This window comes from Eurosta solidaginis, chromosome X (assembly GCF_040869045.1).
Source record: "Eurosta solidaginis isolate ZX-2024a chromosome X, ASM4086904v1, whole genome shotgun sequence".
NCBI classification, from domain to species: domain Eukaryota; kingdom Metazoa; phylum Arthropoda; class Insecta; order Diptera; family Tephritidae; genus Eurosta; species Eurosta solidaginis.
This window is the reverse complement of record NC_090324.1, coordinates 27974645-27992736: the sequence shown is the minus strand read 5'-3', so window position 1 is coordinate 27992736 and position 18092 is coordinate 27974645. Positions and strand designations below refer to the sequence as shown.

General features: G+C 43.1%; 1 protein-coding gene and 1 pseudogene across 1 annotated transcript in view; one reads left to right on the top strand and one right to left on the bottom strand.

Annotated features, from left to right (window-relative positions):
• LOC137234818 (uncharacterized) overlaps positions 1-18092 on the top strand; it is a 1233955-nt gene that overhangs the window by 232883 nt on the left and 982980 nt on the right. The gene's annotated exons all lie outside the window — the stretch shown is intronic.
• Positions 13541-16211, bottom strand: LOC137234390 (serine/threonine-protein kinase greatwall-like; annotated as a pseudogene).

Sequence of the window (18092 nt, the reverse complement as noted above, 5' to 3'; positions counted from 1 at the left end):
ACATGCATGTGAATATAGAGATTACAAAATGTCTATGTTAATATGCAGATGACCAAAGAGTGGTGTATTCCCGTACTGGTCATGTTATGTGGCGTTCATACTGATCGTTGTGACATCCAACAAATGTTATGCTTAGTTTTACTGGTCTATAAATAATTAATTATTATATTAATTTGTTGTCTTCAAGACCAAGTTTGTTATTTTTGTAAAATGAATATTTTATAAGTTATATTATATTAAATTATTATACATAGAAAACGAGTAAATTAGAAGAAAAAATAGTTGATAGACCGTTTATCCGACTATTTCAAAACCCATGACGGTTTATCATCAGCGATTCACATATTTAAGGCTTGACGTTAAGCGCATCAGGCCATCAATGCACTTTGCAAGTTTTTATTTATAACTCCTTTTCTGCTGTTTATTGTTGTTTATAAGCTTTTATTTACTTTCGCTTGGTTGTTGCCTGTAATCAAATCTTGCAAGCTGAAATTTGGCACACATGTATAACTCCGACGACAATGCGATATTACTTTGCTAGAATTCAATAAATTAATCGATAGCAGAGTTATCGGTAAAGATTTGTATTCACAAGGGAATATAAGCCTAACTCCTCAAGAACTCAGGTAACTTCACTTTGTTTGTGTATGCAACAAACGTAGAAGTTAGGCTGTTATCGTTAAATGTTGTATACTTTTTGTTGCATTCTTTTCTGCGCACTTGATTTTGTTTTACAGATTTTTGGCGATATAACAGAGCAGAGATCTGCAATAAATATGTAGTTGTAAGCTGAACACGACATAGGCAAAGTCACAATAAAATATGATTTTAAGTCAGTTAACACTCTGTAATATCACGTGGAATTCACCTAACTTGAAATACACGTAACACTACAAACATTCGTTCATTGACCCAGATAACTACCATGAGTTCATTCGCGTTAGCCAATCCGCCTAATGTATTAGTGTGTCATACCAAACTGCTCAAACAGGAATCAAGTATCGCGTGGAATTCACCTCACTTCAAACACACTTAACACTACAAACATTTGTTCATTGACCCAGATAACCACCATGAGTTCATTCGCGTTTGCCAAGTCACCTAATGTATTAATGCGTCATACCAAAGTGCTCAAGCTGGAATCATATTGACAATATGTAGGTCAATATAATAACTTGCTGACTGAAAACTTGAGCTGGCGATTTCCAGACTTATTTTCTCTCAGGGGGGTTAGAAATAAAAGGCAATGGATTAATATTAAAAATTACACTAGTATTTTATTTCAAAGGAGTGTGCAATAGAAAAATGAGAAGTAGAGTTTAAAAAGCAAGCATGCAATTGCTACAGTTTTACCTTTAAATATATTCGTGGACTCTGCGTTCTGGCGGTGATAATCGCTGGAGTGACCTTTTTTATGGCTTTGAAAACTTGTTGTTTAAAGGAAGAACTTACAAGCGTGCGTATACTGCTGCGGCTATAATCCAAGTGACCGAGTTCCATTCCACGCGTTCCGTTTACCCCCCAAAGCTAACAGGCCTTTGGCGGAGTAACTTAACGAAACGTCAATTTTTCTTTTAGTATAAGTGCTAACGGACGTAATATATAAGCGGTTTTGTATTAAATTGCATTTGGGTGGCCGGCCCTTAATTTTCCTTTGGGGTTAGCCTGCTGGCCTAAACATGCCGGCCCCTTGCGGTACGCAACCTCGCCTTTCCCTGCTGCTAGAGTAGACAATATCTAAATGGAGAAAGATTAGAGATTTGTGGATGGACAGACTGTACGCATGAGTTCAAAAGTATAAATTATTCTTTATTACAAAATTCATAATTTAAAGGCAAATTCGAAAGTGCTTCCCCCGCAGACACACCACACAGCCTGTTCGAGCGGGGATAAATGGAGCCGGAATTCCTCGTGAATTCCGGAAACGGGGAACCTATGGGGAGCCGGTTTTTGAAATTCGCGATAATTAAACGGAAAACTTACCAGATGTGCCTAGCTGTCCAACAACAAACAGATAAGTTAAATATCCAAAGATGTAAAATATATATATGATAGCCTGTCGCACAGGCCTTTATTAAAAATATAAAAGGATGGAATACAAATGTATTGGCAAGCACTCACCTGATGGATCGCTGATAAAAAAATAAAGGGCGAGTCCATCGCTGTTCGTCCCTTTTATAGGCTATAAGGAACTGATGGCATTTAACGGATCTGTATGATGGAACAAAGTCTTCTACCTGCGACCCCTTCAGGTGAGGTTTGTAGTTGATAATGCAGAATTTAACATGACGCCCGCCTTGCAGCATCACTGCAATATAAATTCAATATTAATGTATTAACTTCATTATAAACTCAATTACGTATTAACTTCATTATAAATTCAATTACGTATAAACTTCATTTTTTCTTAACGCTAAAGGTTTTTGCTTGCCAGCTCAGTAGGGGGTTACTCCGAATATGACCCATCCAAAAACGGTGTTTTGAGCCGCCGGTCGCGTCGGGGTTGCAGGCCTAAGTCCAGGACGGAGTATGGCTCCACACGCGTCTACTCCCAGAATCAGAGACAATGCGCTTGACCGGTAGAATGAGGGGTCTGCCAGGCGCAGGTTGTCGAAATCATCGGCGACGCGCGCATCAATAGTACGCGCAGGGGCGCTCCTTACCAGGCTCCCAAGGACCTTTGCCTGGATTTGCACCGTCTCATTCAGACCCTTCAAGGTAAAGCCGCAGTGTTCCCTTTCATTCCGTGCCAGCAGATGGAGTCGTTGTGCAAGGCCCCGATATATGGTGGATATGGGTTGTCCAAGGTCGAGGATCGCGCGGACTGCATGAGTTCGTCCCATTGTCATTACTTTGGTTACCACGGTAGGCATAAGGACAGAAAAACCCTGGACCTTGTTGTGCGACGCACCTTCGTTGGTGTCGCTGTGTTCGACGCTGGTAGGGCGAAGGAGGCGGCCGAGAAACTATGGACCGGATACCCGACAGGGGTGGTCTGAGTACCGGTGTTTCGGCGGTGACTGGCACAAGAGCATTTATCTGCTGTAGGTCTTCATCGCTGGCATCAATCTCCAGTATTTCTTCACTTGACTCCGACAGCTCTCGAGCCCGGTATGGTCGCGGTCGCTGACTTGGCCGATTTTGCACCTCGTCAAGGCCCTGTGGCACGTCATCCTCTCGCCGTGGTGTCTCCCATAGGTGGAGAAGGCTGTGATGCTGCTCATGGCATCGGTCACATCGCCCTGTTGACGGACAATTGCGCGTTACAAGGCGCGGTGACAGGCAATTGGCACAATGGCGGTGGAGGGGGACGGCGCGTAGTCTCTCCTCTGGTTCCATACGGCGCAGTTAGCGACAGAACAGAAGTCGGTGGTTGTGCTGACATAAGGGGCTTCGATGGGTGTTTTTAGTATTGGCTCGGACCATTTTGGTTTGAACGACTTTTATCTAAGTGAAGAAAAAAGAAAGAAGAAAAAAGAAAGCTGAAAAGAGAGAATTGGTTACTTAGGGATTTCGATAGGTAGTAGGACTAATTTAACTATTCGCCGTGTAATCACACCACGGGCTGTGCGTATTTCTACCACCCGTACTCGATTATCTTGGCCTGGGAAAACCTTCACCACTCTACCAAGTCGCCATTCATTAGCGGGTAAATTATCCTCTTTGATAATTACTAGATCGTTAACCTCAAGATTTCTTTGGGGGTGTTGCCACTTAACCCTCTTATGTAGCTCTTTCAAGTACTCTCCCTTCCATCGTTGGCAGAATCCTTGATGAATAGCTTTGAGCTTTTTCCATCGGTTGACGATTGACATCGGTGTTCCTTGAACCTCTGGTTCTGCATTCGCGAGTATGGTGCTTCCAATCAGAAAGAGTCCAGGGGTGAGGGGTTCAATGCAGTCGGGGTTGTCAGACATCGGACTGATCGGTCTCGAGTTCAGACAGGCTTCTATTTTAGCCAGTAGAGTGGATAATTCCTACATTGTGAATCGCATGGTAGTTGAAATTTTGCGGAAATGGGTTTTGAAACTCTTCACCCCTGCTTCCCATAGTCCTCCCATGTGGGGTGCTCCTGGTGGGATAAACTGCCAGTGGATTTCTTAATGGGCATATGACATAGTGGTATGCCGAGCAGCTTCAGTCATGAAATTCCGAAAGTCTTGCCTTAATGTTTTGTTTGCTCCTACAAAGTTCGTCCCATTGTCCGAATACACCTGGTGGGGACAACCTCGCCGAGATATGAACCGCGCAAATGCAGCTAGAATTATGGTTGTCGATAGATCGCTTGTTGCCTCTAAGTGTATTGATTTCGTAGCAAAGCAAACAAACACGCAGACATAACCCTTCGTTAATAGGCATGCCCTGCCCGTATAATTTTTGATGTCGAACGGACCAGTGAAATCGATTTCGGTACTAGTGACGGGTCGGGAGAGCTCCGTTCGTTCTGGCTGCCATCAACTGCTCACGTGTCCTTTTCCTGTAGATGAGACAAATTTTGCAATTATTTATTATATTTTTTATCAAATTTTTTAGCTTCACGATCCAATATCCTGATCGCAAAGTCGTAGCATTAGTTGATTTCCCCCGTGTACGGAAATCAAATGAGAGAATTTTACTACAAGCCGCGAAAACGCACAGTTGTATGGGAGAATAATTCGACAACGTTCGTTATAGGGTATCGTCGACAGCTCCAATCTTCCTCCCACGCACATTATTCCGTCCGCATCGAGGAAGGGGTTGAGGGTGCGGATGGAAATCTTTGAGCTCACGGCATCAGTTGAAGCTAGCATCCGATACTCTTCTGCGTAGCATCGTTTTTGCGTTAAACGAATAAGCCGGGCTTTTACCATCTTAATTTCTTCTGGCGAGATATCTGGGGTGTTAACTTATGCACAGAATGCGTGTTGCGGTAGAACTGGAAGATCCGTGCGATGACTCTGAGGGCTCTAGAAAAGTTCGAAAATCGCTCCAGAATATCCGGAAGTCCTTGAGCGCTGGTGGTATGAGCTCGGACAGCTCGCTGCTCTAGCTCCGTTTCCATAAGCAAGGCATCTGTTTTGCTTGGCCACTCCGATGGTGGGGCCTTCAGCCATCTTGGGCCTTGCCACCAGAGCGTGCTGTTCGCCAACACTTGCGGAGTCAAACCGCGACTGCCCAGGTCCGCTGGATTATCGCTAGATTCCACATGATTCCATCCCTCCACTCCGACGAGCTCATCAATTTTTGCGACCCGATTCGTCACGAAGGTTGTCCAGCAGCACGGTGGCTTCTTCATCCAGGAGAGTACGATGGTCGAGTCCGTCCATTTGTAGATGGTCGGCTGCGGAACGTCGAATTGGGGGAGCAAAGCGTGGAAAAGTTCGGCCAGAAGCAATGCTCCACATCATTCCAACCGTGGTAAAGAGACGGTTTTAACTGGAGCCACCTTGGTTTTACCTACCAGTAAACTGACATGAGGAGTCCTGTTCGTTGTGCGGTCGTACACTCTAACATACAGGGCGGCTGCGTATGCCTTTTCCGAGGCATCGCAAAAACCGTGGAACTCGATTTCATGCCACGGTGTGAAATGAATCCACCGTGGAATTTTAATTTCTGAAAAGTGGGTATAATTTTTTAGAAAAGTTTCCCATCGCCGGTGAGGGTCTGGAGGAAGGTTATCATCTCAATCAATCTTCGTAAGCCATATGTCTTGCATCAAGATTTTGGCTTCTACTACTATGGGTCCTAACCATCCCGCTGGGTCAAATAATTTGGCAAAATTAGACAAAACCTCACGTTTGGTGTAATTTGGTTTTGTAGGTATTTCCTGGACGCTAAAATGGAACATATCGTGTACCGCATTCCACCGTATGCCTAACATCCTGGCTTCGCTGAGGTCATCAATTTCCAGGAACTCCTCCTTTAGCAGGTGCTCCTTTGGTAACACTGCCAAGGTCTCTTTCGAGTTTGACGTCCATTTCCGAAGGGGGAATCCAGCTTCTTTGAGCGCTTCTATGAGCTCGTCACGAGCTTGTAGTGCTGTCTCGCGGTCATGGGCACCTGCGAGAACGTCGTCGACATACATATGCTGCTTCAATATCCTGGAAGCCAAAGGGAAATGAACCCTGATATCGTCAGCTAACTGGTGGAGAGTCCTGATAGCTAAGTACGGGGCACAGTTTACTCCAAAAGTCACTATGCGGAGTTCGTAGTCTACCAGCTCATCGTCCTGGGACTCCCGAAAAATTATCCTGTGAAACTGGGTGTCTTTGGGGTGTAACAGGATCTGCCTATACATCTTCTCGATGTCTGCATTGAACACATACTAAACAAAGCGCCATTTTAATAATACGGCAGTAAGGTCGGCCTGTAGAACTGGTCCAGGGTAGAGAACATCATTCAGACTAACTCCATTCGACGTGGGACTGGAAGCGTTGAAGACCACGCGCACCTTCGTGGTTGTACTGTCCGGTTTGATGACTGCATGGTGCGGTAGGTAATAGGGAATTGAGGAGTTCCTGCCCTCCGTGGGCTTCACTGGACTCATATGCCCCAGCATGATGTACTCCCGCTGCACCCTATGGTACTCTTCCTTTAACTCCAGTTTTCGACACATAGCGCTTTCGTTCCGGATGAACTGTTGCACTGCGCTGCTTCGCTAATGTCCAATATTGATGTCATCAGGGAACTCACGTCGAAATGGTAATGCTACCATGTACCGTCCTTCATCATTCCTGATCGTTGTCCTTACATAGTGGTTATCGCGAAATTGTTCTTCGGGGGTCACGGACTTTTTGTTCGGAACTTGACCTAATTCCCAAAACCGAGTTAACTGGGCGCTGGAAAATTCCGTATAGAGGGAGACGCAAGATTCTGAACTCGTTTGGAGGGGGAGCGGGGCTGGGCCAGTTAGGATCCAGCCACACACTGTTTCTTGAGCTAACAAGGAGCCTAAGACATCCTTCTCTACACACCCTTTCATTACCGCGGGGTACAAGTCATCATGTCGACCTGCTGACTTTTGTGAAAGTTGACGTCGGCCAACTGCATCGGGGGGAGTTGACCAAGATAGGCTTGGTCGACAGAAAACTGGGGAAGACTACCTGTCAGTTGGGAGAGAATGATGCCTCTTGCCTCGATTTGGAGCTGCGGGTCGACAGGTGATCCTAAAATGAACAGTGCTACTTTACGCACGTTTGCAGCGGACGTGGCATTGACGCCGTTTACCTTGGTGTTTGCAGCGCGTGTGGGAAGTTTGATGCGTCTCTGGAGGCGTTCCGTGATAAAGCTCCCTTCTGAACCCGAATCCATATGCTACTCCATTATGACATACGTGTACCATGGCGGTTCCTAAAATAATATTCTTAAAATTTGCCGCGCATAACGCGTTTACATTCCCTGCGGTCGTTGGGTCCTGAGATAAATGAGTCGAATTAGTTTGGGGGGAGAGACTGGTATTTAATGGAGTTTGCCTGTTTCCATTTGGGTTGCGATGCAGGAGTGACTGATGACGCTGATGGCAAGTCATGCAATTAAAGGTGCTAGTACAATTACGTGCAACGTGTGAATGCGCGAGGCAATTCGTACATAAATTGTACTTCCTTACTACCCTATAGCGCTCCTCTACCTTCATTGCTAAAACTTGGGGCACGACTTCAGAGCATGGAGAACATTGGGGCACAGCCTGCAGCCTGCCTGCGAAACATTGCCGTGATTGGCAGATACCTTCCTTTTTTCGTGGGTGGATGTCGAGGGCCGACTGATTGCCTCGCGGGAAACTCGAACTCCTTGAATGTCCGACACTGTCTCCAAGGTTTTGAACCTGCTCGTCGGGAAATTGTACATATCCTGCCACGCCGGAATCTCGCTTTTGTTGGTAATTCCCTTCCCCATAAGGCTAGTGTTGCGTCCGGCAGCTTGCTGGATACCAGATAAATAAAGATTGCATCCCAGTTGTCGGTATCAATGCCATGCATCTGCAGTTATTTGCAGATCGCTGTAAATTTTTTATTTCAGTTCCCCGCTCTCCTGTCACCGATGGCAGATTAAATAATATTTTCAGCTGAGAATTGATCATAATTCTCTTATTTTCGAACCTATCGGAAAGGTTCTGCCACGCAATGGCAAAACCCTCATTCGTGAGTGGGGTTTTCTTCACAATATCCCTGGCCTCCCCCCGAGTTTTGTGATTTAGATGGTATAACTTTCCACTTCACTTAACCGCGTATTATTTTTATATATGGCCGTAAACAGATCCCGAAAGCCCGGCCATGCAGTGTGGTCACCATAGAAAATTTCGGTGTCGCACGGTGGAAGTTTAACGCTGGAGCGCATCGTCAAATCATGCTCGTGTGAGAGGTCATTTACCGTGGAGGAGGGTTGACGGATGAGGGTGAGGTTATGGATGGTCTCACCCATCAGGGCTGCGCACGTCAGATATACTGTGTAGCAGTTTTGGTATTTAACCTTCGCTTCTCGCAAAGCCGCGGCCCCGTCATCGTCGTCGTTAAGATCTCGGGAATAGCTGCTGAGAATATTTCACTGTATCCCAAAGGGCCTTAAGTCCCTCCTTTTGAATTTCGAGGGAAAACACCGTGTGATGCGCCCCTGGAGATTCGTTAAACCGATTTTCAAACTCCAGAAGTGCATCACAAGCGCGAGAGAAATCCTGTGCGTTGGCCATGTTCAAGGACCCAGGATAAATAAATATTCGCAAACTGGTAAGATAGGTTGTAATTCAACCTCAGAAAAAGTCGGCCACTCTTCGTGTTCGTGTGGGTATGCAAGGGGGGTAAATTGCCTTTAACGCTGTCGAGGGGAGTGGGAGCGAGAAAGGGAGTACCGCGTTCACCGCAACGTAAGGGGCTTGCTAAACTAAGTACAGTCAGAAAAAAATCGGCCACTCTTCGCGGTCGTGTGGGTACACAAGGGAGGTAAAATTGCCTTAACACTGCGGAGGGGGGTGGAAAGCTAGAGAGGGGTACTGCGTTCGCCGCAACTTGAGGGGTTACTAAAACTAAGTACCAATAAACTATTTAAAATAGGCAAAGTAAAAAAAAAACTCACCCGTTTAGTGCCTAACGTTTTGTCGGCTTACTGCTTGTAGATTCCCAAAGCGGTGGGCCGTTCGTGTGGACCTTGAAAATGTTGCGCTACACAATATCTTTCCAATTCGGTGGGCCTACGTGTGGGCCTTTAAAGTAGTGCTGGTCTGCTGAACCGATTCCAAGGCGGTGGGCCGTTCGTGTGGGCCGATATCTACACAGAGAGACGTGGGGAGGTGAGTACAGTATAAATTACTTACCTGGCCTGTAACTGCCACACGTGTTCCTTCTATCTACGCCCGTTTTATAGCTGACCGTCTGAAATCTTGGACCGTGGCTGACCTTCTGCCTTTTGATGACGCCGTATAATTTTACTGGATGCAGTAGGAGCGTTGATGTTGCCTGACAGCCTCGTTTGCCGCCGAGTTGCCCTAGCTTCAATTTTTTACCCAACAAATTTCAATTTTTAAAAACTGGATTATCAAAAAAAAAAAAATGCTACACTCGGTCAAATATGCTCTTGAGCGTTTTCTGTGGCTGTCGCCCTCTTTTAACCACCTTTTGTGGAATCACTGCCCTGCTTTTCAGGGAATTTTGCACTCACACACAACTGCTCAGGGGTGTTTTTTTTTTTTTGGTATATTCACCTTCTCTTAAGGCACCTTTTTCACTTCACTGCCCTGCTTCTTAGGGACTTTTACACACACACACAACTGGTCTAGTATGCTCTGCTTTTGTGGGGTTTATTCACCCTCTTTTTAGGCACCTTTATCGCTTCACTGCCCTGCCTTTTAGGGACTTTTCCACACACACGCAACTGGCCTAGTATGCTCAGCTTTTTCTTTGGGGGGGTATATTCAAACTCTTTTAAGGCACCTTTTTTCACTCACTGCCCTGGCTTTTCAGGGACTTTTGCACACACATACGACTGGCCTAGTATGCTCTGCTTTTCTGGGATATATTCACCCTCTTTTTAGGAACCTTTTCCATTTCACTGCCCTGCTTTTCAGGGACTTTGCTCACAAACACTTTTAATTTGATACTCTGCTTTTTTTTTTGGGCGGTATATTCAACCTCTTTTAAGGCACCTTTCCCAATTAACTGCCCTGCTTTTCAGGGACTTTGCTCACAAACACTTTTACTTTGATACTCTGCTTTTTTTGGGGGGTATATTCACCTCTTTAAAGGCACCTTTCCCACTTCACTGCCCTGCTTTTCAGTGACTTTGCTCACAAACACTTTTACTTTGATACTCTGCCTTTTTTTTGGGGGGTATATTCACCTCTTTTAAGGCACCTTTTTTCACTCACTGCCCTGGCTTTTCAGGGACTTTTGCACATACACACGACTGGCCTAGTATGCTCTGCTTTTCTGGGATATATTCACCCTCTTTTTAGGCACCTTTTCCACTTCACTGCCCTGCTTTTCAGGGACTTTGCTCACAAACTCTTTTACTTTGATACTCTGCTTTTTTTTTTTTTGGGTATATTCAACCTCTTTTATGGCACCTTTCCCACTTCACTGCCCTGCTTTTCAGGGACTTTGCTCACAGACACTTTTACTTTGATACTCTGCTTTTTTTGGGGGGTATATTCACCTCTTTTAAGGCACCTTTCCCACTTCCCTGTCCTGCTTTTCAGGGAATTTGCTCACAAACACTTTTACTTTGATACTCTGCCTTTTTTTTGGGGGGTATTTTCACATCTTTTAAGGCACCTTTCCCACTTCACTGCCCTGCTTTTCAGGGACTTTGCTAACAAACACTTTTACTACTAAGGCTTTTTATTCACTGGTCACCGGTGCGGACTGTTCGCTTAACAGCCTTATCGCACCGGTATTCTAATTGTGGTCCTGGCCACACTCTTTCGGCTAGTCGGAGCGAAAACTGGTTGACGCTCACCTACTTATTGCGTTTCCTTGTCGCTGGCCTCCTTCCCGGTAGATTAGACGGGTGATATGCTGTGAACGAAAGGCTGGAAAAGGAAATAAGCAACTCACGAGCAGCGTATGCCGTTTGGTGTTAATATATACACGTAAATTACAATAATTTTACCTTTTGTTCAGAACCAGTTAACTTCCTGCGTGTGCGGTCTTTGTGCCTTCAACACGTTGCTTTTGCTCCGGGGTGCTTCCTTTTCCGTCCTGGTGAAATTCTGGATGATTGCGGCCGCCAAATGTCCAATAAAAACACGAACTTCTTGCGTTTTCTCCAGCAAACTTACCAAAATCGTTTTTCCAAATGCCTAACTTCTAAATGTCAAAAACCAAATTTAAACAAGCAGCTTCTTACTTGCACTGCTTATTCACAATGGATTTTGGTATGGTGTGTTTGTTTGGTTTCCAATGGGACATTGGGCAACATTGTTGGAAAGGACGGAGGATATGTATTTGTTGTTGGACGCATGAAGGCAAAAAAGACAAACTAATTGCAGCTGGTTTTATTACCAAAAAAATTAAAAATGTTTCAAGATCCGGCTCGAAGGACCATGTTCGAGCGGGGATAAATGGAGCCGGAATTCCTCGTGAATTCCGCAAACCTGGAACCTATGGGGAGCCGGTTCTTGAAACTCAGGATAATTAAACGGAAAACTTACCAGCTGTGCCTAGCTGTCCAACAACAAACAGATAAGTTAAATATCCAAAGATGTAAAATATATATATATGATAGCCTGTCGCACAGGCCTTTATTAAAAATATAAAAGGATGAAATACAAATGTATTGGCAAACACTCACCTGATGGATCGCTGATAAAAGGTTAAGGGCGAGTATATCGCTGTTTGTCCCTTTTATGGGCTCTAAGGAACTGATGCCATTTAACGGATCCGTATGATGGAACAAAGTCCAATAAAGGAAAAAAACGCAACGAGTGCTTGCAGCGAGTCTTCTACCAGCGACACCTTCAGGTGAGGTTTGTAGTTGATAATGCAGACTTAAACACAGCCTGTCTGGCTACCCACTCGAGTTTCGTCCAGCCGTAGATCCCGGACCAAGTCGGCCGATATAACGGCTGATGGCGAACAAACATCGATTAGTGCTCGAACCAGGTGAAGTCGTCTTCCAAGTTCAATTTTCACTATAGCAGTCGGCGGAATCGATATCATGGGCCGCATTACCGGTCCAGCGACGGACTCCAGCCCTGTACGTCCACTGCGGAACGTTAGCGGCGTCCTTGGCTGGCGAGTGGCAATGACTCCTCGAGAGTCGGCGGCGGTTAACGTAGAGCGAGGCAGGCTAGTCGTGGTGGCTTCCTGATGGTGGCTTGTGTTGTTGTCGGCCAGCTGGGTGCGTTGTCGTTGTCGGCGAAGACGGTGAGGGGTTCTGTTCGACTGTTGGCGCTCATGTTGTAGCAGGGGTCGGAAGAGCCGTGGTTCCGATCCCCCTGATAGTCGGAAGGGCAGTGGATCTCTCTGAGAGTCGGGAGGGCAGTGGTTCCGATCTCTCTTGGACCATGCTGGCCGGGTGAGAATCGGTGTCCCTCTCCGTGGTTTCTCGTTCAATCTCCTCCGCCTCAATATTGGAGGCGTATAGTGACAACGCCCCTTCGAGGTTCTCGCGTTCTTCCTCCTCTACCTGTACGCTCCACGGCTTGTACGGCTCACGTGAGGCTTTGGTTTGCTCATCCACATGAAGGGTGGAGTGGTGTTTCTCGCCACATCGCCGACAGCTCCCGTTGATTGTGCAAGCAGCCTTGCGATGCACCATGGAGAGGCAATTGCCACAGAAATTGCCCAAAAGTGCTTCACGCATCGTTCCTCGAGCGTCTTAGAGCGATAGACTGGGCAGAGAGGTATCGTATACCTAGCCGAACATAAATGGCATGGGACCTTGAAGTAGCTGCCCTTCTTTTCATATACCTTTCGCAAATGGCCATAGCGGGTCATGATGCCTGCAATTAGACTCATTAGGTCACATTATATACGTGTCTGTATAGATTATTTTTCAAAAAAATATCTGGTTGTGGCGGAGTGACGAGATTACCTCAAAATTCTGACTCTTAAAATTTTCCAGGACAGGGTATACAAGTTTTAGAAAAAAATTTCAAGATTCGGGGTTATCTTTGTGTCCCCTAGTGTATTTTAAATTGCAGAAACTTGCTATAAGTTGTGGTGATATTTACTATAAACCACCCTGGGCTCTCACCAACAACGTGCAAAATTTTGCTGGATTAATGTGTGGACATTATTACACTAGTGGCTAAATCGGTTATAACCCCTTCCCTTGTATGTGACAATACATTACTCTTTCTCCTCATACGTTCGTAAATGATTTGGTATACTTTTTTAATTGGTATCTCATTGAATAGCAACTTATTATTTGTTATTAAAGACCTACAATAATATTTGGTACATTTGGCTTTTTGGCCTAAAATGGTGCAGGGTGAGTCAAACGCTCATTACCTGCGGCCATGTTCAGTTTGTACGGTAATAATGAGAAATGTCATTATGAAAAAATCCACGAGGTTGCACGGTAGCAGAGCGGTAAGTATTGTAAATATATTTGTGGTGTCTTTTTACTATTATTTCTTTCTTATATTTTCAGGTAAAATGCAATCAAATGGTCGTTTAAAATTTTTCGATAAGTTGCGAAATGGGGAGCGCATGCTATTGGTTTCATTACTCATATTGACGTTGTAACTGAGTGAATAATCTGAAAAGCATGTATCAGTTTTAGAAACACACATATTTTCAGCCTTATCCATAGAACTTGTAGTTGTATTAATCTGCGAGCTAGATACACCAGAGTCTTCTGGACATTTTGAAATGCGTAAACGCTGTAACTCGTCAATGGTACGTTTCCGAACCATGTTAAACTCAAACGAAGTTTCTTCCTGCTCGTATGGTTCGACTTTAACTAAAAACTTATTTTGATTTTTAAAATCTTCAGCTTGCAGCCATTGCAGTTTGCTTTAGAAACAGCAGCAGAGTCATTTGCAACTTTCATGCCAATACTTATATCTGCAAAGCCAACGTGACGCGTGTTATTGGCTGCAATTGTATTCGCACTTCCATCATTTTTACTTAATTCTGTTGATGTACATGTATGATAGGAAGATGTGCTATCGGTGAGTTGTGTATTGGTTGCATTGCATGTTAGCGTTGCAGATATATTAATTTCGTCAGCTGAAAAAAATGGTGAGACACCAGAAATTTTGCTGTCACTTGTGCGTTCAGCTTCATTCACCCTCACGAAGAATGCAGCTACAGCAAATGAATTGGTTGTTGAAGAGAATAAAGCATTCAAACAAATAATTTAATCGTGTCTCCAAGGAAAACATTAAACACAGGAGTCGGTAGTAACTCTACACCTATTATTGTAGCCACGCCAAGTGGTCTGCAAACCGTACATGTATCAAATGCAACAGTTGTAACATCATCAAAATCTTCATCGCCAGGAACAGGTACGATTGCTGCATCACAACAATCTTCTCCTTCTCAATTGAGCGCTACACTTGGTGGCAAAAAAGTATCTATTAATAAACCAACTGTAAACAATCAAATAAGAGGACATTCTAACATAACTACAGCTACTAAAAATAAAGCACCGTCCTCCCCACAAATTCTCAAAAAATCTAACGCCGCATCAAATGTGCAACAAACGGATAAGCAACAGCAATCGCATATTTTTACGATACCAATAAGTATGGCAAACTCTTTAACAAAATCGGGAACTGGTAAGATGTTTTAGTCAGAGACACGAATTTGCGTTCAGTGCCTGTTTCGCCTTCGGTATCCAACAACAATATTGATGCCACAACAACTATTTATATGGATAGTACACAATTTATTACGAATGTAGATAATATAACACAGCAAGAACAATCGCCACAACAACAACCAAAACAAACACTTGCTAACAATATTTTACGACTTATACCAAGCATTGGTAGGGGCAGTGTAAGGTCAATTTTACAATCTACATCAACAAGCGGTGGTGGCATTGCTAGCTCTAATAAGAAGCCCGTTCACGTAATTGGGCATCGTGTCGTGGCAAGTAGCGGTAGCGGTGGTGGTGGCGGTGTGGTGACAGCAGTACGCTCACAAACACAACAAAACAAATCTGTAGAAAACATATCAATAATAAATGCAAACAATGCGCAAACATCTGTAGGCGCTGTTTCGTCAATAATAACTGCGGCAAGTGGATCGACGCTTATAAAAATGTCACCTCAACCATTCGCAACATTGCAACTAATACATGGCCAACATATTGTTGTAAAGCAATCGCCATCGTCTCCCGTCACGTTATCGTCACCCACAAATAAACAACAGCGTGGGATTGAAAGAACTACATTTTTGAAAAATACTTCAATTGTTGCCCAACCTGGACTGTAGGGTGAGTTCAGTGAGGGTGTGTTAAGTCAATGATGTTTCTGCTTCACTATCTGATGATTCAGTTTTTACATTACGTTCATTCATAGCATTCATCAAATTAGAAGTGACTGTGCCACATTCTATTTTCTTCTCCGAGCCAAAACACAAGTGCGACGTTAATGAAAGCAACTGACCAGGTGTACGTGTGTTTAGCGTAGGCGAAATATTTATCAGATCGGAAATTTCCAAATCTTTCCTATTCTCAATTTTGTTCAAACCAAAATCAATCAACTTTACATGACCAGTCCCAGTTAACAGCATATTATCTGGCTTTATATCACGATGCACAATTCCATGCTCATGTAAATATTGCAATGCTAATGCAACTTCTGCTACATAGAAACGCGCAAATGATTCGTCAAAGTAGCCATACAAGGTAAGTAATGATTTGAGATCACCGCTCGCCATATAATCTATTACTAAATAGGTATAGGAGATTGATTGCAGCGAGAAAAATAGGCTGACACAAAATGGGCTACGTGACAATGCTAAAGCATTACGCTCTGTAATAACTTGTGATACCATATTCTTATTTATCATATCGGATTTACGCATCACTTTGATTGCGTATAATTTATTAGGATCATTGTTTTTATAGCCCAAAAACACTTTTCCAAATGCGCCGCGGCTTATTGGTTTAATAATAACGAAGCCTTTGATTGTAGGTAGCTTTGTGCACGTGTGATTATCTGGTCGAGTTGTTAATATATTAATTTTATCTATTAAACGTTTTCCATCAATTAACATGGATGTCTTTTTGGGTGTCTTGTAATCACATTGCTGGTATTGCACGCACGCAGCTTCCTCCTTTTCCATAACCCGAACATATAATCCTGTAGAATTACTGCCGCGCATAGATTTTTCCACGTTTCAAAAGTACTCAAGAATACACAGAATTTATTTTCTATAACGATGGATTAATAACGGATATATCGCGTGTGAATATATTTTATAAATACATTTTTATTGAAAATAACACGAAAGCTGAAATGTATAGCACAAAAAATCCTTTAAAATTTTGTGGCAAACGTTGATTGAAATAATTTTGACATGGGGCATACAGTATTCGGTGACTTAAACAATGGTTGAACAGATTGGCCTTGTGGAATTTGATGGCGTAGAGCCTGGTCTTGCTGTTGGGGATTTGCTTCGTGATGCTATGTCGGCAAGTACCAGTTGTATGCTGTATGGTGCAATTTTGGAAAACATTGATCGTCCACAATTGTAAATACAATAATTATCACCCTTGCCGATCTGTGTAAGAAACATACGCACATTGTTGAACGTATTATTAACAAAGTTGTGCTGGTGTACCTGGCAAAGTACAATTCCTCCATTTAATATAATTTTATATCTAAAATCATATCGGGTACGTGTTTGAGTATTTTCGCTTCCGGTGTATACATTCCAGTGCAAGAAAATTACTCACCACACCACGATCAGAACACTTCCTTTATATAATTTGATACCACTTCAAAAACGACTGACTGCTAGCTGTCAGAAGAGAGCATAGCTAGACTTCCGGAAGGAAACATGTTTTTGGGCTTCTTTCCTTTCTGAACGAGATATCGAGGAGGTAAGATCAGTGGAGATTAGGCGAATTTGTTTTCTTCATATACATATGCACACACAATTGTGCTTTCAAATTAATTCTATCTGCCCGTGTACGCAAAGTTTATTTAAGACCGAAAGTAAAGGTTAAAAAGTATACCTACGCGTAATTTACCATCAGTTTCGTTACATAAAGTTATCTCCACTGATCCCAGCCTAAAGCTGACACACCAAGATCAAGAGACCCACCAAGGTGCATGCCACGAGGCCAGCTATCGCTGCTTGACCACCATGAGCCGTATCCCAGCTGTATAGTTTCGTCGATATTAAATAAAGTATAGATATCTATGCATTTAAAGTATTTGGGCAGATTTTTTTTTATGGGTTGTAAACCTTAGACCGCATATGTTCGGTTCCAATAACCCAACAAAATAATAAGGAAGATTTTTTTTGCTAGAATATGTCTGAAATAGTGTGTATGCACAAGCGTATATATGCATGCATGAAACTAAAAGGCAATAACTAAAAATTTAAAATAAAAGTACATAAGGAAAATTTATAAATATTATTATATATATATATATACATATTATTGTAAATTTTAAACTTAAATTAAAACGTTAAACTTAGTGAAGCACCCTTTGTGCCACATATTTCAAGAAAGTTTGGATTGGATTTAACATAGGAACTAATTAAGTTAGCGATATTAAAATCATGAAGAATCCTTCTTCTTTTTCAACTTTAATTCTTTTTGACTTCTTTTGGTACAAATCTACGCACTAGCCTCCCTCACACAATATCTTTAGTGTTTTTGTTGGTTTTTTTGTCTTTTCTCTGGGTTGGCGGAATTCTTATAGGTTGAATACCCATGTACATACATAGTTATTATTAAATGAGAAATCGAAGTTTTTTTTGCTTCTTTCTCATACAAATATTTTTGTTTTAAACTTTGATTTGTTTAGCGTTTCGAGTTTTTCACTCACTCGGCGCTCACTCAAATAAGTACGTACAGTGGTGAAAATAAAAATGGCCACGAAACGACTCGAATTTTCCCTAGGATAAATATTGTTTCTTTTTAATCTCTTCGTTATGTTGCGAAATTTCGTCATATAAGGAAGATATACATAAAAGGAACCACTATTTGAT